The 24,361-nt window shown below is 37.9% G+C and overlaps 1 pseudogene; it reads left to right on the top strand.

Annotated features, from left to right (window-relative positions):
- Nucleotides 1-24,361, top strand: part of LOC140522577 (protein RCC2 homolog) — a 54,537-nt pseudogene that overhangs the window by 13,169 nt on the left and 17,007 nt on the right.

A 24,361-nucleotide genomic window follows, 5' to 3' on the forward strand; every position in this document is an offset into this window, starting at 1 on the left:
TCTCGTTCGTTGCCTCAGGGGTTCACCAGTTCATTTATTCCTGTAATTGCTCCTCATTCCACCCCTCCAGTTCCTGGGGGGTCAGCTTCACTGTGTGTGACATCAGCTTCACTGTGCATGGCGTCAACTTCACTGTGTGTGATGTCAGCAGGTTTGAAGGCCACACCAAATGTCAGAGAAGCCTTTTATTCTCGAGGTTTCAGTGACTTTGGAGAAACGAGCCCAAGCCTAACCTGAATGTATTAGACATGCATTTTGATTTATCGCCTTTGAAAAAAAAGAAATACGTTTTGATATCTTTTCCTTCTCAGTCATTTTCATTTCCCAACATCAGCCTTCCTCTCTCCCTTGATAGGCATCCCTGAAAACATGTAAGGGAGCGACTGACTGACACAGTGACACAGTCAAAGGTAGTCAGAGACCCACACCACAAAGCGCTGACGTGGAGGCACTTTCAGGGTTCTGTTCTGTTTTCACAGTACTGAGTTTGAATTGCCTTGTTTTCAGCATTGTATTAAATGTACAGGCGGTTTTACTTCACTCTGCATAGTTCATAGAAGTGTTTCACGATAGTGTAGTCATCATATTCATCATTTTTATGGATGAATAACCTCTCACATTAGGGTACTTCCCCCAGTCCATTGGTATTTACTTACTCCAGCTCCTTGATATTACAGAAAGTGCTACTGCAAATATGTTGATGCATGTAAGTCCTTTATTTTTGTCATTGACTTCATTGCGGTAGATTGATAAAGGGGCTAGGGCTTCAGGAGGGGGCTACAGTGTGAACTTAAATTGCTTTAACAAAGAGTCAGGATGGAAAAAAGAGGAGAGAGTGAACAGTACAGGGAGACAATTGAGGAGTCAAGAAATCAGAGTTCATGGGGTAGGAGAAGAGGAAGTCTGGGAGCATGGTTGAAGAAAAAAGGGCAAAATTTGATGCTTAGGAGGGACAGGGTTGGCATGACAGGTGAGGCTGGAGGGAAACAGAGGGATTTCCTGGCTAGAACTAAATTGAGGTAAAAAAGGTGGCAGAATTTAGGTGGCAAAGAGTCAAGTTTACATGGGGAGGAAGGAAATCAGAGAGCACCCTAACTGAGTAGAGGAGGGGTACCCAGTAGGAGAGGGAGCAGAACTACTGGGACCAGAGAGATGATGAGGTGAGGGGACTGAGCCAGAGGCTGGGGTCTTAGGTGAGGGCCCTAGTGCGGCTTGGGTAGTGGGCAGGGTCAGGGATTCATGAGATTTCTATGAGGGATTGGGGCTAGATTTAGGCCAGCTAGATGTTGCATGCTGCAACCCAGAGTAGCAGCAGTCATGAGCCCCAGTGAGACCCTTTGGGGAATGAACATACACATCAGGGAAGAAGTGTTTATGTGAGGCATTGAAGGAGATAGTGAAGTGTTAGAAGTGTGTGTGTTTGTGTGTTGGCCCTTCGTTGCCAAAGATGACCATGCCATCAGAGATGACATGACTTGACTTGCCCTTGACGTTGTTTTGAGTGAGGGAGGGCTGTTTAGGTCACCAGCCTCACTTTTCCTCCAGAACCATCTGAGTCCAGTGACCAGATATTCATCAGCATGAGTGGAGATGACCCAGGATGAAGCAATTGGGGTTAAGTGACCTGCCCAAGGTCACACAGCTAGTGAGTGTCAGTGGTCTGAAGTGAGATGTGAACTCAGGTCCTCTTGAATCCTGCACTGGTGCTCTATCTACTGGACAAGTAGGTAGTGCAATGAAGGATGAACACACAAACACATAGGAGACCTAAAAGGAGTGGTCAAACAGGAAAACCAAAAGAAAGAGCATTGACGAGGAAAGGATGGTGAAGATTATCAGATGCAGCAGAGAGGTCAAAATGTATGAGGACTTTCAAAAAAAGACTATCAAGTTTGTCAATTAAGAAAGCATTGAACATTTTGGAGAGAGCAGTTTCATTTTGTAATGAATTCAGAAGCCAGATTGAAAAACTTGAGGAATGAGAGGAAATTAATGTAATTGGCTTTAATTAATAACTTTTTGGCAGTTATTAAACTAGGACAACACAGAAATAGTATATTTATTGTAATCCTTGGCGCAGAAGCGTTCATTGCTTGTGTTGCTTAATGTCAGAAGTTGCAAAGAGTTGGTGAAAGTGGGAGAGAAGAGAAATTCGTAATCTTTAAACTTCCAGTTCTGAGAGAGAACACGTGAAATTCTTAACTTTTTTCAGGTTGATAAAGGGAGAAAAAAGACTTGGAAGAAGCTGATACTGTGAAGGAGTTGTCAGTCTCTTTCATGTCCTTATCCCCAGTTTGACACATTAGACACTTCAGGAATTTCTCCTTAGGTGAGATCTGAGACTCTCTCTCTTGGTTGAACTGAATTATTTTAATCACAATGGTAGGAATCATCTACTATATATATATTGCTTGCCATATATTCTACATATTTTTTCTGTAATTTCCAGTTTGTTAACTTGGATAAATGAATTTATTTGCTACGCTATATCTGTCCATTGTGAAATAAGCATTTGGTCAGAATGGGGTCAGTCTTGGAGATATGTATATGTGTGTATGCACGTGTGTGTATGTGTAGATATAACTAAGTGTATTTTCATACACATGCATTTGCGAATGCACACATGTACACATTGTGTGTGTGTGAGAGAGAGAGGGAGACATACACACACTCACACACACACACACACACACACACACACACACACAGTGCTTGGGACGCTCCTTCCCATAAAGGAAGAGTTATCGAAAGTGAAGCTGGGAGGGTGGAACCAAGATGATGGAGTAAAAGGAGCATTCCTGCTGAACTCTCCTACCATTCCACACCAAAAACTTCAAAATAACCCCTCAAATAAAATTTTGGAGTAGCATAGCTAACAAAAGCTCAGGGTGTGATATTTTTCCAGAACAGGACAGCTTACTTAAGAGGGATGAGAAAAGGTCTTTGACATTGGTGTGGGTGGCATGGAGGAGTGTAGTGGTGTTGCCAGATGTTGGGTTTGAAGGCTGTAGCATTGACTGCATCTTCCTGCATCCCACTACCTTGGAAACCCTAAACATAGAGACTCTAAGAATCATCTGTGAAAACAACAGATTGAAAGAAAATGAGCTAGGGACAGTTCTCCTACTTCCCAGTTTTAATATAAAGCATTCAAAGTCAAGAAAAAAAGCTGGAACAATGAGCAAAGAACAAATAAAGACCCTGACCATAAGAAGCTGCTTTGGCAATGGTTAAGATCAAGAACAAACTCAGAAGCCATTGGTATAAAAAGACGTGCAAGCAAAGCCTCAACGAAAAAATGCAAATTAGATACAAGCTCAAAACTAATTTCTAAGGCAGCTAAAGGAAGAGCAAAAGAAAAATTATGTTAAAAATCAAGTAAGAATAGTAGAGGAAAAACAGGGAAAGACAGGAGAGCGGTGCAAGACAATTATGAAAAGGCAAACATTTTGGTAAAAGATGAGCAGAAAATACGAGGCTAGAGGGGGGGGCGAAATACCTTAAAAAATCTAATTGACCAAATGGTAAAAGAGGTGCAAAACTAGGCTGATGAAAATAAAAACCTTTTAAGAAGCAGAATTGCCCAAATGGAAAAAGAGACTTAAAACCTCACTGAAGAAAATAATTCATTAAAAATTAGAATTAAGGAGCAGCTAGATGGTACAGTGGATAGAAGACTTACTTGCCTTGGAGTCTGGAGGATCTGTATTCAAATTCAGCCTGAGACACTTAATACTTCTGTGCCCTTGGATTATTCATTTAACCCTTAATGCCTCAAAAAATAAAATAAAATTGGGCAAATAGAAGCTAATGGCTCCATGACACATCAAGAAACAGAATAAAGCGAAATGAATGAAAATGTAAGGAAAAAATGAATATTTAATTGGAAAAACAACTTACCTGAAAAGTTAATTAATGGGAGGTAATTTTAAAAGCCACAAAAAAGAGTCTAAGACACATTTCAAGAAATTTTAAGGAAAATCTATCCAGATATCCTAGAATCAAAATGCAAAATAGAAAATGAAAAAAATCACCAATCATCTCCTGAAAGAAATATGAAGATGGAACTACCAGGAATATTACAGTCAAATTCCAGAACTCCCAATTCAAGAAAAAAACAACGCCAAGGAAACTACACCAATATATCACGAAGATCATAACACTGTGATCAGGTGGAATTTATGACAGAAATTCAGGAGTGGTTCTATATTACTAGAACTATAAGTGTAGTTGACCTGTCAATAACAAAAACAACCACATCAATGAATACAGAAAAAACTTTTAACAAAACATATCCATTCCTATTAAAGACATCAGAAAGCATAGGAATAAATGGAGCCTTTATTAATATGGAAAGTAGTATCTGTCTAAAACCAAGAGCATAGATTTGTAATGGAGATAAATTAGAAGCCTTTCCAAGAACACCAATTGTGAAGTAAAGATGTTCATTATCACCACCACTATTCATTATTATACTGGACATTGTAGCTATAATAATAAAAGAAAAACAAATCCCAGGAATAAAAATGGGCGGTAAGGAAACAAAACTATCATTCGTTGTGGATAATGAAGAACTAGACATTCAATTAAAAATCTAATTGAAACCATTAAAACCTCCAGGAAATTTTCAGGAAATAATACTAACCCTAAATACACCATCACCATTTCTGAATATAATCAACAAAACCCAGTAGAAAGAGGAAGAAGAAATTCCACTTAAAATAACTACAGACAGTATAAAATACTTGGAGTCTCCCTGAAAAGACACACTTGCAAACCTGTTTGAATACAATTTTAGAACACTTTTCACATGAAAAAATCTAAATATCCAGGGAACTATTCATTGCTTAAGGGCAGGCTCAGCCAATATAACTCAAATGACAATTCTACTGAAATTAATTTATTTATTCAGTTCCATACCAAGGAAATTACCATGTTATTTTAGAGAGTTGGATGAAATAATAACAAAAATTATGTAGAACAACAAAAGGTGAAAAATATCAAGGAAATCAACAGAAAATACATGCAGAAGGTAACATAGCCATACCGTATTTAAACTATATCACAAAGTGACAATCATCAAAACAATCTGACATTGGGTAAGACAGTAGTAGAACAGTGTTAAAGATTGGGTATGCAACATAGGAAGGTAAATGACCATTGTCATCTAGAATTTGATAAACTGAAAAATTCAAACCTTAGGGACAAAAAGTCATTATTTGACCAAAAAACAATTCTGAGAAAACTGGAAAGCAATTTGGCAGAAACCAGTCATAGAAAAGATCTCACACTGTGTACTAAGAAAAGATTCAAAGAGAAGGGTGATATCATAGGCAAATTAGGGGAACATGGTAAAAAGGTACCTGGTAGATAAGGGAAATTTTATGACCAAACAAGCAATAGGTAGCTTGGGAACTAAAATGGCTAATTTTGGTTGCATGTAATAAATTTTAAACAAACAAAACTAATGCAGCCCAAATTAGAGTTAAAGCAAGAAACTGGCAAAAATATTTGACAGCAAGTTGCTTCAGATACAAGTTTCATTTCTCAAAAATATGGGGAACTGATCCAAATCTATAGAAATAGAAACCATTATCCGGTTGATACGGACAAGTTTTCAGAAGAATAAATCAAAACTCTGAGGAGTCATAAAAAATGCTCTAACTCTAATGCTCCAATCTAAACTAAATGCTAATAATCTGAGAAATGCAAGGAACAAGTCTGAGATGTTTACCAGATTGGCTAATATGAGAGAAAGCAAAAATAATAGACGTTAGAGGGGATATGAAAGAACAGTTACACTAAGGCTCTATTGGTGGACTTATGAAATAGTCCAACCTTTCTGGAAAGCAATTTGGAATTATGACCGAAGAGCTATCACCCATACATATTCTTTGACCCAGAAGTACAAGTACTTATTCTATAACCCCAAGAGATCAAAGCAAAAGGAAAATAATTTATACATACAAAAATACTTGTAGCTGCTCTTAAGGCGGCAAAAAATTGAAAATTGAGAAGTTGCTCATCAGTTGGGGAATGACTGAAAAAGTTATAGTATATGACTGTGACAGAATACTATTGTGGTATTAGAAATGATGGTTTTAGAAAAATCTGGGAGCTGATGAAAATGAAGTGAGAAGAACTACATAGTACTGTACACAGTAATGGCATTTTTGTAACATTAATCAACGGTGAAAGACTTGGCTACTCTAATTAATATAGTGATCCAAGGTAATTCCAAGAGTCCCATGATGAGAACTGGTACTCACCTCTAGAATGAGAACTGATTAATTCTGAATGAAGATTGAAGCACGTATCTTTTCACTTCATTTTTCTTGCTTTTTTACAACATAGCTCATGTGAAAATGTTTTACATGGTTTCACATATATAATTGGTATACTATTACCTTCTTAGTTGGTGGGGGGAGGGGATTGAAAACAGGGGGAAAACTTTGAACTCAAAAAAAATTTTTTTTAAAAAGAGTAGCTCAAACCTGAAAAGTATTTCCCCTAGACTTACAGTACTTAAGGAAGAAACTATAAATCTTAACCCTTTCTAAGACGAGCAGAGTGGCCAGCTACTACCTCCAATCTCCTGCTTTCTTTCTTGGCAAGAATCAAAGACTCCTTGGAGAAGGATGGAAGGATGACATTCTAGAAATATCTGCTTTTGCCTCCCTGAAAGTCACATCGAGACAGACCCACATAAACACTCATAACCTACATGGGTCAACCAAAAAGAACCACTAGCCTCTTACACTAGATTTTGGTGAAGTGTTTGATAAACTATCTCATGCTATTCTTATGGAGAAGATCGAGAGCCATAGTATAATCAGATGGCATAGCTAAGTTTAGAAGTCATATTAGATGACTTTGGAACTTGTTGAATGGCATCCCTCAAAGAATATTTGTTAATGAGCTGATGTTAACCAGGAAAGAATTCTCTATTAGCATGTCCCATGCATCTTTGCTCAGTTTGTTTAACCCTTTTGTCAATGACTCAAAGATATAGATGGATATGATTAATTTTTAGATTATTCAAACTGTGTGATGTAACCAGCATAATGTAAGATAAAATATTCATCCAAAATAGATCTTAACACAATGGAATATAGGGATTGAATTTTTTAAAAAGAAAATTGCATACAAATTTAATAAATTTGTAACCATTTATACTTTGCATCAAAAAACAACTCTACAAGTACAAGTTAAGTAGGCATGGGCAGTAATTATTTGGGAGAAAAAAGATTTGAGCAGAGTTTGAGGTCGAACTGAGTCAACACTGATGTGGCAATCCAAAAAGGGAATGTGACTGAGCTGCATTAAGGGAATTTTATCTGTTCATAATGAGATATCCCAATGCACTCTGCCCGTGTTAGATGACATCTGGAGCATTGGGTTCCATTCTGAGTCCTACTTTTTTGAAAGACCATAAAAGGGCAATCCGGATTGTAAATGGTAATGATTCCATCATATGAACGAATGCCAGTTGTACTGGAGATATTTAACTTGTAGAAGACAAAACTGGAACACAGTGTCTTTAAGCATTTAAGACTGTGTCACATGGGAAACGATTTAGATTGTTCCATATGGCTCCAGAGGGCAGAATCAGAAGAAGTGGGTAGAAGTCTCAGCAGCAAATTTGGACTTGAAGTCTGAAAAAAAAAATAATTGTTAGAACTCTTCAAAAGTGAAATGATCTGCCTTGCATAAAGTAGTGGTTTTCCAAAGGCCACCTAACCTCCCATAGACTGTATCATAGTGGGGACTGTTTCAGGCATGAGTTTGACTAGATAAAAACTGGGTTCCTTCTGAACATGTTGACTTCCCAAATAGAATCCGAAGTCCTTGAGAATAAAATCTATTTTTTTGCCTTTCTTTGTATCAGGAGAACTTAGCATATATAAAATGTGCTTGTTCAATTAACTTTTCTAAAATCTCTACCCAATGAAAGCGCAACAGACTTGGGGTTAGAAGAAACACTTGCTAACTTCAGACAGTTTCTTCTCTGGGTCCCAGTTTCCTCATCTCTAAAAGAGGCAAATTGAAATGTTTCTCTACAGATCAATTTCCAGTTTTTAACCTATGATTTCCCCCACCTCTGATTCCCTCTCCCTTTTGTTCCCCTTACCCTCTGTCCTCCTTTCTCTTCTCTCCCCACTCAAACCATCACTTTCTAAATTATGTCGTACTCATCTGAAGTTAAGTGACAAGCAACCGGCAAAGAACTATGAGCAAACAAAATATAATCAACCTAAGTATTAGATAAGGAACGAAGGAAGTCACTAACATGTAGCAGTATTGAGAAAGGCTTCTTGCAGAACATGGGATTTTAGCTGGGACTCAGACAAAGACTGGGAAGCCTCGAAATAGAATGGAAGAGAGAGAATTACAATTGCATTGGAGCTTTCACAGAGTAACCAAGGTGTTTGTTCCAAAATACCTAAGCATAGCTTTCAAAAATGTATTTATTTAAAGGACTGATATTGAGTTACCTAAGCCTAGGGAGTATTGAATTTGTAATGACTTAGCTCCAACTGGAAATGCGTTTAAGCAGGACACAGTTTGGTAAAATTAGGCAAGAGATGAAGTGGATTGTATGAAAATTGTGCCTTCTTCTGGCCCCCTCCTTCTAATCAATATAGTCAGTAAATTTATAGGTAACCGCTATAAAGGGACAATAGCAGGAAAAGGGATTGCAAAGAGGAGCCTGAAAGTCATGTACAAACTGTCTTAAAAGTCAAAGGAGCATGATTTGCAAATTGTGTCATACATTAATGAAAATTTATATCTCAGTAACATGTGCTAGTTCAGGGGAAACTATCTAGGTGTTGATGTCAAAGTTTTGATCCTGGGAAATGTGAATTCCAGACCACATCCAGCCCCTGCAATTTCAGATCAGCAGTGTATCCAAAGGGTGCTGATGACTTTCAGATGATGTGGATATGCCAACGAACTATCTCCAAACTGTCATAGACAGTTGGTCTGTTTCCACAAAAAATAAACTCTTGCTTCTTCCTCACCCCCAGTACTCTTCCATCTGAATCAGGTCCATGCTGGCCGACTCTAACCCACAGTTACATGAGTGATATTCTCTGCCTCTCCCCTTCCCTATCCTTTACTCCACACCACCTGCCTTCCTTCCACTCCATCCGTTTCCACGACATCTGTCTCTATCACTCTTCACCATTTGTCTCTGCTTTTAAAGGATATTTTGCCCCCATATTCTGTATCATTAAAGTGTTATTGCCACCTCTTTTCTCACTTCCAACTTGTGGTGTTTTCTGGCAAGTACACGAAACACTAGATATGCCTGCCCCCATTTCAAAATTTCATAAATTATCAATTCATAGATATTTAGCCCCTCAAGCCTCCTGTGTTCTTTCCAGCATTGATCCTTCTCTGATCACTTTCAGATGCCTAAAAACTCATGCTGTATACACATTCCTTTCATATCTTTCAAAACCTGTTCTCTGGAAAGAATATGTTTCCGTTAAATATAAAGGACTAATATTTAAAAATCTTTATCTTTTAGGAGGGAATAGGGATGAGGAGAGTTTTTTTAATTTAATTGACTGACAAAGCACATATCTAAAGAACTAGAATTCTAGGTAGAACCTGAGTCCTGCACTTCTTGAGGTGGGGGAGGTATTTGGGGGCTTCCAAATGACAGCAGAGTAAAATGATAGTGTTTAGAATGGAAGAAAGTTGGTTTCCTTGCAGTGCCTTGTGCTGGAAATTATCTATTTTTACACTTCATGGCATGCCTTGGCTCAGAATGGAGAATTAATGGGATCGCTGAAGGTGAAGGTGCAGGTTTTGCTCAAGATAAGATTTTCTCAGAAAAGGGTCGAAAAAGGCTGCCTTAAGAAGTAACAAGTTCTCTGTCATGAAGAATGTTGGAGCAGATTTTGGATGAACACCAAATATACAAAGACACGTGAATAAAAAAGGATGGGATTGACTACCTAAATTCTGAAGTTCCTACTAATTTTAATCATTGTATTTTCAGATTCTATATATTTTTTCCCACTCTAAGTTATAAGAATGTAAGAGCTTTAAAGTTTTCCTAGCTAAAGTTTGTAGGCTTTAAGTTGTAAAATAGAAGCATATAGTTCATAATTACACAAAGCCTCTGAAAGCCTGCATCCTCTCAAAAAAAAAGCCTACTCATATGTACTGAAATTTCTTTTCAACGTGTTTAGAATGTACTTTATTTTTAAAGAAGTATCTTTTTGCACTGACTAAACTGTGGTCCTCATGGACAACCCCTTAAAAGAAAGCTGTTGATGCCTGTGTTGAATCTTACTCAAATTGAGGAGAATTGTACTCGTATAGCGTTAGAGCTAGTAAAGGGTCCAATTCCCTCAATGGAGGAACAGGGAGGGAAGGCAATTTGCTCAGTGCTTGCACCATGAGGTATGTCTTCTGCCTCCCAGTTCAGTTCTTCTCAGTGCACAACATTACATTTCTACCTGTAGGACTGGGAAATGACTAGTTACTCAGTCAAGTGCGTACTTCTATGTAAGTGGGGTGTTTCTGTTCTTCAACTGTTTTTCAGTTCAACCCTAAATGCCTGACTCTTCATGACCCTGTTTAGAGTTTTCTTGGCAAAGATGTGGGAATGATGTGTCATTTCCTTCCGCAGTTCATTTTACACATGAGTAAATTGAGGCAAACAGGGTTAAGTGGCTTACCCGGGGTCACACAATAAATATTTAAGGACAGATTTGAACTCAGAAAGATGAGTTCCTGACTTCAGACCCAGCACTCTAACCACTGTACTACCTAGATGCCTGAAAGTAGGTGGTATAACTTCAGTAAAACTTCTCTTACCTTAACTGCTAACTTCAGGTTTATCATTTTTTCAACTTTGCCAGGAATAGCATTCAAAGACTAAGTCTTCTGGTAGTGATCCTCTCAGTCCCTCTTCCATATATACCCCCAGGAGCACTTGTACATCATCATCTAAAGTGAAGTTCTGAAGACATAATTAATTTGAATTTTTATTTAATTTCCATGATACAATACATGCAGTACAAATCAGACAAAGTGGTACATCCAGAGCCCTCTGGTCTTGCATTCTAAGAAGTCTGGCAATAATAATGTTTCATGTGTATGTGTGTAGGTCTTTTAACTTTCAAAGCACTTTCTTTATTTTCTCAATCAATCTTTCCATCATGCCTGTGGGAGGAAAATGTAGCAGAGTCATTATTATGATGATTCAGCAGGTGAGGTATCCAAGGCTTCAGAAAGCTTAAATTTGAAATAATTTACATTGAGATGACCTTCTTTTGGTGTTTTTCACTGAAGAAGGAAACTCAAATACTTGTCCATGGGCTGGTGTGGAACCAGCATTGTCAAATGAGTTTCCCAGAAATCTTTTCTTTCTTCTGAAACCCCCTGTCAGGGAAGCAGCAGATTCTTTACTGTTATTTTCATTAAAGCTTAAGCTCCTGGTCACTAAACCAGTGGGAGGCAAAGGCCATTCATACTGTCTTCACACAGTGCTCCATTCTCCTGGCACCTGGATGTACTCCAGTACCTGTGACTTTCATTAAATCTTGCAGCAGCCATACATTTGGCAGCAGTCTGACCAGAGGAGCACAGGAGCTTCTCACATAGACTCTGTCCTCTATCTAAAGAAGCAAAAGCAAAAGAATGAACAATTCAAAATGTTATGCCCTTGTCACCAAGAATAATTCATGGGTGTATAGTGAAACTTTACATTTTACCAACCCTTTCCTTATAATAGCCTTGTGACACAGGTAGTTTGATATTCTCACCCCCATTTTAAAGATAAGGAAATTGAGACTCAGAGAGTGACATGCCTTGCCTGTTCTTACACAAAAACTGGCAGTATCTGGATTCAGACTCAGATCTTCTCAAATTTGAAGTTGAGCACTCTTTCTACTTCATTACCTCTTACAGAGAAATTTGTTAACTAGAATGCCTCTTCAAGCACAATTTTGTATTATATAATGTGTTGAAATGGAATCCCCTGCTAGATTATAAACGACCTGAAGAGTTGGAAGGGACTTTGGAGATAGTCTTCTTCAGTCTCTACCTAAAACAAAGCTAGCACCTATAGCAACTATGGAGACCAGAGAGCCTCTGCTTGAACATTCCCAGCTCATTTAAGCATGACCCTCATATTTAGGAAACTTTTATGTTTTTCCTACATATTCTTCCTTATAAATTGTACTCATTAGTCCTACTTTTGCCTCCTAGAGTCAAGGAAAATAAACCTTTGATTTCTCTTCTGAATGATAGCCCTTAATAGATTTGAAGATCCCTGTATCTTCCTACAATCTGGTCTTCTTTACTGCAGTCTAAACATCTCCAATGCCTTTAGCCAGTCATATAGTAGGGATTTCAGTTCCCTTACCATCCTAGTCACATCTCTCTGGACATACCCCAACTCAACTGAGCTCTTTGTGTTATGTGATGCAGAGAACTAGACACAATACACCAGCTGTATTATGACTGGTGTGGAGGAAGACAGAATGATCACCTCCCTTACTCAGCATATTGGTCTTTCATAATTTATATCTGCCCTAGAATCAGGTATAGTAATCTTTACACAACAGGCACTGAACAAATTGTTAATTAATTGAATTTATTGAATTTTAAGGTCTGATAGGAACGACAATTGCTCTATTAGAACATAGGCATGTCTCAAGGCATATGTGATGTCTTCACACATTAGAATGTAAGCTCCTCGAAGGCAGAAGCCTTCTCTTTTATTATATTTGTATCACTACAACTTGGCACAGTACCTGGCACATACTGAGTGATTGGTAAATGCTATCTCTCTCTCATCGATCCACCTATCTATCATTTATCTATGCATGTATGTATGTATGTATGTATGTATGTATGTATCATTTATTTCTCTCTATCTGATTGTCCTCTCTTTAAAGAGTTACAGGAATGAAAACTATTATTATTAATCATAATATTATTTTTTCACCTGGTAACCTAGCCTGCTCTTGATCTCTCAGGTTCTTTGACCTGATCCTGATTTTCAGTATTCACAAATCAACCATTTCAGGCTTCTTTCTCTCTTACATATAGCCCTTCATTTAGCCCTGTTTCTTCACTGATCATCCCCTGTACTTTCTCGATTCTGCATCTTCTTCACTTGCAAATCATTCTTTTGCAGTGTTGCAAACTCTTTGCATCTGTAAATCCTGTCCATTTTTCAAAAGTCAACTCAAATCCCATCTCGTCCATGAAGATTTTCCCCTACGAAACTTTTTAAGTCTGATCCTTATTTTTCACCTTTTCCTACTTGGCTTCTAGCCTTGTCATTTAATTGAAATTAAGATAATTTTTTTATACCAGGTTCAACTCCAATTTTACTTCTTCCATGAAGACGTCCCTGATGATCTCAGCTGATCTCTCCTTGCTTTGATCACGTGGATACAATTCTACAAGGCTTCAGTAAGTGCCTACTCTGCTGGAAACCCTGTTTTTGCCACTCATTTGACCCGTATTATATGATGTTTTGTATTGTTAATTCTTCTTATTTGTGTATGTATGCTCCTTGATGAAAGGACTCATTCTATTTTTCCCTTTTTATGCTCAGAGTTGAGCACTGTGTAAAGTGTATGACAGGTACTGAACGAATGTTTATTGGTTGATTATCTCTTCTGCTAGATAACCAATGACATAGGCACAGTGGCTGTGCCTTCCTGGAAGAATAGACATCACAGAGGTAGCCTACACCCTTATATCCCTGAACAGTCTATTCTATTTCCTCTATAGATTCCTCAGTAAGTGATCATCCAATTTTGACTTAAATGCTTCCACTGACAGGGAATTTATTATATCGCAAGAAAGTGACGCATTCCACTTAAATTTCTAGTAAATTTTCCCTCAGATTTCTCCTCGATCTGCCTCTTTGCAACTTCTTTCAATTGTTTTTAGTTCTGTCTTCTTAGGTCAAGCAAAACCAGTATAACCCTTCAATATAACAATCCTTCGTGTATTTGATAATAGATCTCATGCTCCACTGAAGCCTCCTCTGCTCCACTTTAGACGTTCCTACTCCCTTCAGCTGTCTTCATCTAATATCACCTCCTTCCATTGTATACTTGTTGATAGGCCTCAGAGTGCCTTAAATACATAATAGATGTTCAGTGAATATTCTTTGCTTGATACGCTGACAAATGGTGCTTCCAGTAGGAGCTAAGGCCATTGAAAATAACAATTTCATGGAATTAGGGAAGTTTAGAGTCATCTTCTCTTGTTGCTAAGTGAAGCATAAATACCATCACCATAAGATGATGGTGAGCATCCAGCCTCCATTTGAAGACCGAAATAAGTAGAATGAGGGGAATAACATATACAATGATTACCATAACCTAGACAAGGTAGTCAGGCTCAGATCAGTCACAATAATCAGTCTTTGGAGAGTACGTAATGAAACATAGCTGACAGAAAACTAAGGGATTATGGAGGCAGAATATACATATATTATTGGACCACTGTTTTGTCCATGGAAATGAATTAATTTTGTTATTTGTATAGAGGATTGGGGTGGGTGGGGAAAAATTGTGTAAAAAACAAAGGCATCGGTAAAACTTTTAAAAATCCAGTATAGTCAACATTTGAATTATTTAGAGTTTTGTTAGGTCTCTTGTATTTGCTTTTCCCATATTAATTTTTCTCATGTTTTTCTTATTGCATAATTACTTTATAAAATACTTGAAATTTATTTCATCTCTATTTATACATACATTTACACATACGTATGCATACATACATAGAAACACAAATGTATTTGCACATTATTGTGTATTTATTTTTTCTTTTGTTTATTTCCTATCTCTAACCAGATTATTCAGCTGATTGGAGGGAAGGGCCATGTGAACATGTAGCTTGTACTCAATGATTCCCTGCTAGGTTGACCTGAGCAACAGCCTCCGTGGGATCACTTACATTTTATTTTGTGATTCTCACATGTCACTTTGAATTTTGGACTACTCTGTAACTCATCGTCAAATTTCTTCCCTCGTCCCAATCACCAATGATGTGAAAAGCAACACCTACAACGAAGCAAAACGTTTCTTGTTCAAAGGTATCAAGTGTCCAGGCACAACTTTGTTTTCTCTTTAAAAACAAACTCCTATGGCTCCTCCTTTATGGAAAAAAAGCAGTGTATTAACAATGCTCTCTTGTAAACCAGCCCTATCAAAATAGCATCCCTAAAACTATATTCTATGAATCCCTGGGGTAGGTGAAACAGCCAAGGAATTCTTTGTGGAAACAGAGTTAGAATGGTGGCCAAAAACAACAAAACAAAACAAAACACAAAAACTGTCATCATATTATTCTGTACTGCTCACTGTGCCAGGAGTGCACAACTTATGTAATAAGCTGATGCAGATATTGATTGAAAATGTGTTGGTGTCCCCACAATTGTTGAATACTTTTAAACAGAATGTGATGCAACCAACAACATGACTGTTCAGTTAGTTCAGCAGAGTTCAAGTAGGATAATCAGTGTCCATTTGTATTCAAACGGACAACATTTCTGATAATTAGTATTGCCAAGCACTATTCTAAGTGACAAGGGTGCAAAGTAAGGTAAAAAACAGCCCCTTCTCTCAAAAAACTTACATTTTAATGAGAGCAATGTCAGAAAACAGGTGCACACAAGTTACATATGGAACAAAAAACACTTAATCTTAATGGAGAAAGCACTAACAGCTGGAGTGCCCAGGAAAGGCCTCTTGCAGAAGCATGCATTGGATATGAGACATGAAGAAAGTCATGGAAACTCAAAGTTGGAGGTGAGGAGGGGGAGCATTCTAATCATGGAAAGTAATAAATGCAAAAGTAGATGGAATGCCAAGTGTGGCAAGCAGCGAGCAGATCAGTGTGGCTGGATTTAGAGCATGTCAAAGGGAGCAAAGTGTATTAATGTTGAGAAGGTAGGTTGTAGCCAGGTAGTGAAGACTTCCAGTTTCAGATGGCCAATGAATGACACATTTGAAATGTCCCGAGTAGGCATCTAGTGATGTAGGACTCCAAGCAAGAGAGAGATTTCTGCATAGAAGTTATGATTAAAACCCATGGAGGCTGATGATATTCCCAGTGTGGCACTATACAATGAAAGGGCAGAAAACCCAGGAGAGAACCTTGAGCTATGCAAGTCATGTAGGCATAAGATTTATGCATTTTATTGTACCCAACACAGTTGAACAAAAGGAGCATGATAGCAGACAATAACCCTAGTTCTGATGCAGTTGGAGACATTTGGGCGCCTAATTCAAGAATCAAATGTGAAAGTGACCTCCTAGATGAATTGGTGGCCCTTTCTAGACCCTTAAAATCTCACTATATAGACAGTCACGTTCATGTCTCTGAACCGTGATTTCTTCATCTGTAAAAGGAAGAGGTTGGCTTAAAAAACTTCTGGACTAGAGAAGCTCTAAGGCCCAGGTTAGTGCAGGGCCTGGTACTTAGTAGACAATCAATGTGAAATGAACTCCATTTAATTACAGATTCTTTCAGGTCTAAGAGTTTATGATTGTGTGCAGAGAGTAGCAGCTCTGAAGTCAGGAGTACCTGATTTCAAATATGGCCTCAGACTTTCACTAGCTGTGTGATTTTGAACCAATTTGTTCAGTTAACCCTGAAGATACTTAACCCTGTTTGCTTCAGTTTCTTCATCTTAAAATGATCTAGAGAAGGAAATGACAAACTGTTTCAGTATCTTTGTCAAGAAAACCCTAAATATGATCAAGAAGCATCAGACATGACTGAAAATGACTGAACAAGAACTTTGTCGTCCCAATAAGTTCAAAATAAGCTTGTTTTGTTCTCTTTGTTTGGCCTTTTTTATCCAGCAGAGAACAGGAGTAGTCTGACATCGACAAGGAGGCAACATAGAAACACTAAAGACTTGTGATAAAAAGAAAGGCAAAAACATACTCATTACTCTCCAGGTGCTCACATTCAAGTGGGAGAGATAAGCAGTAAATTAGTATGTACGTACAATTCATATGTAGTCTAAATGGAAGATAATCTTGAAAACAAAGAAGCAGGAGAGAGGAGGGGCAGACATAATTTGGGGAAGGGACAAAAGGACTTGGACATGCTGGATTTGATCACTTCTCACATTATTTTCTTCACATACTTTGCAACTATCTAGTTCTATATAAACACAGATCGTTTAGAACATGAATATTCCTTTGCCCACATTTGTAAATAAGTCTATCAGGTATCCTAGTACTTCATGATGGGCTTTGGTGATAAGACAAGCTTAGGATCACTCATAGCAGAGGATTTTAACAAAGAATATAGAAATCCCCAAGACAGCTATGAATAGATTTCAGGGGGCCTGTGGACTTGGATAGGATATATATATATATATATATATATATATATATATATATATATATATATATATATATATATATATATACATAATTCAATATAATTGGCTTTCCTTGTAGCACTTTGTAATTTATTTCATGTATTCAAAAACATTATTCTGAGAAGGGGTCCATAGGTGTCACCAGACTTCCACAGATCCCATCTCTCTCTCTCTCTTCCTCTCTCTCTCTCTCTCTCTCTCTCTCTCTCTCTCTCTCTCTCACTCACTCTCTCTCTCTCTCTCGCATACACACACACACACACAGACACACACACACACATACACACACGAAGCTATGGAGCTTGATTCTACAAGTATTCGTGATCCTCACTATCTTCATGAGTCAGGGCTTCATTGTAATGAACCTATGCCAGTTGACCTTGTGCCACTACTGTGTACTTACACGACATCCATATCACACAGCTATAATCCCCCATACCTATTTACAGGATCAATTGGGACTCCCCTTCCTCCTTGACCACAGTAACAGTCATAAGATTCAGATTCCTCTGGGCACTGAGCAGTCAGACCAAAGAGCATTTCTCCAATCTGGGGCATCTCCTGCTTGACTTCTCCCCTGTCTCCCAGTTGAACAAAGGTGAATCTGTCACAATCCAATTTACAAAAGAAAGAAAAAGAAAATCAAATATTCATCTTTCAGGACATCACAGGATCTGAGTTTTAACAGAGTGAAGTTCATGGCAGTCCATAAAAGAACACTACAGGAATACTTTTGGAAGGCAATAAGATTTTTAGTCCAAAAACCTGGGTTCTAGCCTTTTTCCTGATATTGTGTGACCTTGGGAAAATAACATTATTTCTCTGTCCATCAGCCTTCTTATCTGTCAGATGTAGACGAGTGGAACATGCTCGCTTTACAGATGAAGAAGTTGATGCCCAGAGGGATTAAATTTCTCAGGTTCAACACTGCTAGTCAATTTCTCAGATGAGACTTTAACCCCAGGCTTCTTAACTCCAAGTCCAGTGTTCCATCCATTGTACTATTCTGCTTCTCCTATAAATCAAGCAATCCTCTGTCAACAATCATTTGTTAAATACCTACTTTGTCTCAGGCATTGTGCTAAGTACTGCGGATACAAGAGAGCAAAAAGACAACCTCTGTCTTACAGGAGAATATGTGTTTTTACTAATTTTTTTTTATTTTTTACATTCTTTTTTGTAAAGTGTGTTCCAAATTCTTTCTCTCCTTTTCTTTTTCTAGCTCACCCATTGAGAAAGCAAGCAATACAATATCAATTACACATATTAAATCATGTAAAGCACATTTCCATATTAGCCATGTTTCAAAAAAAGATAAAAACAAGAAATGTAAAGGAAATTTTAAAAATCCCTTAAATCTGCACTCAGACTTCACCAGATCTCTCTTTAGAGGTGAATAGGATTTTTATCATAAGTCCTCTGGAATTTCGTTGGGTTATTGTACTGATCAGAGTAGCTACATCTTTCAGAGTTGATAATACTGCTTTTACTCTGTATAATCTTTGAGGAATTTACAGTCTGATGTAGATAACATTGGCCTTATCTATTCGCAAATCTTAAGTATTTCGGAGTTATTTTTTATTTATCCTGTTGTTGCAATAGTATAAATAGTTATCCAGGTTCTGCTCACTTCACTCTGCATGAGATCTGGTCAGGTTTCTCTAAAAATATCTCTTTTGTCATTGACGGGGATGAAATTACATAATTCACATCAAAGTACTTCGAGGAGACATTCACAACCTTTAACAAATACAAGATACTATCCTTATCATTCCTTACAGTTCATGAAAATTTCTGGGGATGATGAAGGAATTACCTATGAACAACTCTGATTTCTCCAGCTCACTCATCACATTCGATGTTGCACTAAGGTCATTAAGAATGTGTCTTATCCCTCTGCTTTAAGAAAGTCTGTGTAATTGAGAACTGTCTATTTTTTCACCTTTGCATGACCATCACCTCGCACATACTGACAGCTGACTGTCTGTTCAATACACCTATCATAAGTGTGAATGTGAATATCACCAAAGAAATTTCCTAGGTCTGTCCCTTTACCTATCTTTGTAAATCCCCTGATCCGAACTGCTCACCTCACTACCTTCCCTCCTCCACCTGTAAAACTATTTGATGGGGTGACAATTCCTACATCTAGGGCTGTCTATCTATTTAAGCCAGGATTCAATCATACTGGGTAGTCTGTGTCCCCATCAGCACTTATATCAACACTAAATTTAAAATGGACAACAAGAGCAGCCTTGAAAGAAAAGCTACATGATGTTAACAGGCTTCTGGAAAGATTTCTATAGAAGTTCTTCTTGTAGGTACAATAGTCATAAATTTTCCCTTCATCTAGCATGAGACTAAGGATAGTGTCTTGTCTAAACATAGTATCCCCAAAATTGTTATTGAGAGGGATCAGAGAAGGCTCTCAGATGGGTTTCTAACAGGATATGTTTCTCCCCTCCTCCCATCTTAACCAAAGGCAGACTACCCTTACTTTCAAGCCCTGGAATTATTTCCAGTTTTTAGGGAAATAGGAAATAGCTCTCTTTCCTCAAACTATTATGGAATGCTGGAGGGATGTATGGAAAATCTAACTAATGTAAAAATCAGTCAAATCAATAAGCATATATGAAGCACACTGGCTATGTACCAGAAACTGTACTAACACCTGAATATACATAGAAAGTCCCAAACATGATCCCTGTTCTGAAGGAACTTACAGTCTGACACAGAAGATATCAATTAAAAACTATTTTCAAAATACATTAAAAGGCCAAAGGTGATTAGGTTGAAAAACAGTTGTAGATTCGCTGAAGTATACATACTCTTAAGGATACTATTGCTAGGTACATATCCCAAAAGAGAGCAAAGGAAAAGCAAATGGACCCTTATATACATAATAGTTGTATCAACTCTTTTCACTGAATCAAAGAACTAGAAACAAAGGAGGCCATCATCAAATGAGGAATGGCTCAATAAATTATGGTATATGATTGCAGTGGAATATAATTTTACATCTAGAAATGACAAAAGGGATATTTTCAGAGAACCCTGACCAGACACCTATGAGCTAATGCAGAGTCAAATGAGTGGCACCTGGGGAACAATTTATACCACGGCAATTTATTCCATCCCAGCAGGGATCTCCAGACCAAGACTGGAAATCTTCATGCACAGGGTCCGAATAGAATGATGGTATCTCATGCAGAGCTGGCCTTACATGTGGGTGCAATGGGTGAATGGTTCTAGATAAGTCTTGTCCCTACAAAAATGTCTTCCATGTTGACCCAGGGTGTCTGAAATTACCCATAACTTACCCCTTAAGGAACTAAAGGTGGCTATTAACATGCTGATGTTACAACAGCACTGGGTGCGCCAAGCTCTATGGAAACTGGTACTGCTTTTTGTAGACAGCAATAAGCAACTTATATATTAAGGAAAAATCTTTTTGATTGGTACATGTAATTATGAGGACATGAGATTAGTAGACATGCATAGGACATCTTATGAACATTAACTGCTACATACTCAAAGTCTATGGCTTTAAAATGGAGTCGCTGAGGCTTACTCATCCCAAGTAAATGACATTACACACATATATGTATATGTTAATACACATGTATGTATTTATTTCAATGTGTATATATTTATATCGTTATGCATGCCTTTTTCACTTTAGCTCATTTCAATAAACATTAAGTATATATCTCCTGTATGCCAGGCACTGTGCTAAATGTGGGATTACAAATGAGAAAAACACAATCCCTGTCATCAAGGAACTTGTAATTCAATAGAGGACTCTTTTTGAACAGGGAGGGAAGGCCAACAGGGAGCATTATAAACACGTCATATATACACCAAAAACTGCCCCCGATACTGTTGGGTTTTTGGGTAATAAACTCTTTTTATCTTATTTCTTGGGTTTGCCTTAGAGACCAGGATGAGGCCCTACCAAGATACTCTCTCTCTGTTTGTCTGTCTCTTTCAAACACACACGTGCATGCACACACATACATATACTCGTGTATTATATACAGATATATAGTTACACACAAATGCACATGTACAATGTACGCACATGTAGACACACATATATACATGTATTATATAGACACATGCATTGACATACCTATGCACAGGTATTATATACACATGTGTAATTGCACACACATATGTACACATGCATTATATACACACATGTAGTTAAACCAAACATACACATCATGTATTCCATATTACAATACTGCCATTTTGGAGCTCAAAATCAAAACCCTCCTTCCAAGGATTTAATGGCTCTCTTTTATCTATATGGGCAGGAGGCACTCTCTCTAACTGAATCCAAGGACACTGCTGGTATTCCTACTCACCTTTTCCTCTCATCTCCTTAGGGATCAATTCCAAAGCCTGAAAGTCAGAGTCCTCAGATTTAAGACCACACAAGGCACTTGTTGCTCCTCTCATTATGGAGACAGGCTGCAAGGGACCTAAAAACACATAGATGATAGCTCATATAGAAACTGTCAATAGAGAGATTAGTCAGTGGTCTCTGTATAAATGCAGAGACATAAGCTGGGTCTATCCAAAAGACCAAGATCTTTTCTTCTGATGTCACAAATGCTGGGCAGACAACTCTAAAGTTCTCTTCCATGAGAATTCCTTAGAACTTCTTTCTCAAAGGGTCAGTGTCTCTTCTCTGCCCTCTAAGGTTTTATTGTTTTCCTTCTTGTCCTTATTTGTAGGTTACTCATTTGTATTGCTAATGGCCTTCCTTCAATGAGCATTGTGATTAGAATGATGAGATGGTTTAGAATGACGCCAGCAGGAAGAGCAGCCTGCTTGGAGTCAGATGCACTGGGTGTGAGTTCTAACCCTTATTCACTGTATTCCCTTTGACAAATCACAGCACCTCACTAAGTTCTCCTTTCCTCGTGTATAAAACAGAGATAACAACATTAAATCTGAACTTCAGAAGAGAATATGATTACTCCTCAAACAGGTATTTTTGCTTATTGATCACACAAGTCATTTCATCAGCCATCTTTTTTCTTTTCATATGCTAACCTCCACTGTTCCCCAGGCCTGGGACACACTGCCTCCTGACCTCACACTTTGTAGAATCTTTCTTTCCCTCCAAATTTGGCTTAAATGCCACCTTCTACATGAGGCATCTTCTGATTTTTCTAGCTGCTAGTGCTGTCTTCCAAATGACATTACATTTATTCTGTACATAATAGTTACAGATATACATATGGTGCCATCTTTCCCCTAGAGATTTAAATTTCTGGAGGGAAGGTAGGATTTCATTTTTGTCTTTGTTTCTCCACACCTAGCACAGTGCCTGGAACATATCAGGTGCTTAGTAAGTACTTGCTTGCCTGCACACACATAAACTACTTTGAAATAACACAGAAAAATAATATGCATATATATATATATGTCCGAATACATGTGTGTATGCACACACACATATGTATGTGGGGGGTTATTGCTCTTCCTTGGATAGTTCTATGATTTATGATTTCATCAACGTGGGTAATTCAGCTCAATTAATAGGATATAAGTTATACTGGCAAACCCAGCCCTCTCATTCTATGTTACTCTTCTCGAAAGACCTCCCATAAATTCCACTGAAAAAGCGCTCCACTCAACCTGCTGGGAATCTCTCCGTGTTTCTTCCTACATTGTTATGTAGGTGGAACGTGTGGGTTGTCCATTGCTTGTCTCTCAGTCTACGACCATCTTCTTTCCAAATCATGTAACTCTTTGGTGATCTACTCCCCTAGGCATAATTCCTCATATTGCCTAGTACACCTTGCTTCTGACTATCAGGTAGCTCTCCATTGCTCTGCGGCTAACCCTCAAATGTAATTCTTTTGGAGACCATGGGATTCAGAGCAATATATCATCACTGGAAAAATACTGAAAAAAAGATTGTGTGTAAACATATCATATTCGTGTGTATATACTTATATATATATACATGTATATATACACATATATGTATGCACACACACATATACACACACGTACACAATGTCTAGACATAATACATGTAATGTGTTTATATTGATTTTGAGTATGCATTGAATATGCATACACACACAGACACATGTATGATTTGTGCAGGCTCATACAGTTTACGAGTATCTAAGGCTGGATTTAAACTCAGGTCTTCCTGGCTCCAGGTCCAGTGCTCAATCCACTATGCCACTTATCTTTATGATATACCACCATGTGCACATAAATATACATATTTGTATATGAAACTGTACTTGGAGTTAGGAAAATCTTGGTACCAATTCTACCTCAGACCCTTATCTGCAGTGTGACCATGACTAATTCCCTTCACCTCTCTGAGGTTCAGTATCCTCCTGTAGAAAATGAGGTCAGACTTGAAGGCCTCTTGGGTCACTTTTTACCTCTAAATATAAGATTTAGTGATCTAACTAATTACAGATCTCAAGCCAAGGCACATTCTTTCTCCCCTTGGTTTTTCCTGCATTCATCTCAATTCTACTGAGTGAGTATAAAACTCTGGAGCTTTAACCTACTAGTACAATTTCATCTATAAACAGGAATATCTGGAAAGACTCAGCATTTATAGGAAATCCCTCCTCCATTGGGACTCAGAGCTGGGCATCCTTTCTGACAGCAGCAAAGATTTTTGCTGATCACTCATTGTTCTGTTTTAAGCCTCTTTCAATGTGAAAAGCAGTTTTCTTAGAAAGTCACCCACGTGGTTACAAGACTCTTCTGAGTTTTAGAGCAGTGACAGGAGACATCTTATTGGAGAAGAGCCAACAAAAGGGGCAGTTTCCTCTTGAATCAAATAATTCATAGTTTAAATAATGAGTACAGTGGGATTTTGTAGTTTCTGCATTTTTCAGGCAACTATGGGACAGACTTCTATGTGGTTCTACTGTAGGATAATTTGCCAATGTCTACTTTTTCCTTCTTATACCATCTTCA

Source organism: Notamacropus eugenii, chromosome 2, assembly GCF_028372415.1.
Source record: "Notamacropus eugenii isolate mMacEug1 chromosome 2, mMacEug1.pri_v2, whole genome shotgun sequence".
Taxonomy (NCBI): domain Eukaryota; kingdom Metazoa; phylum Chordata; class Mammalia; order Diprotodontia; family Macropodidae; genus Notamacropus; species Notamacropus eugenii.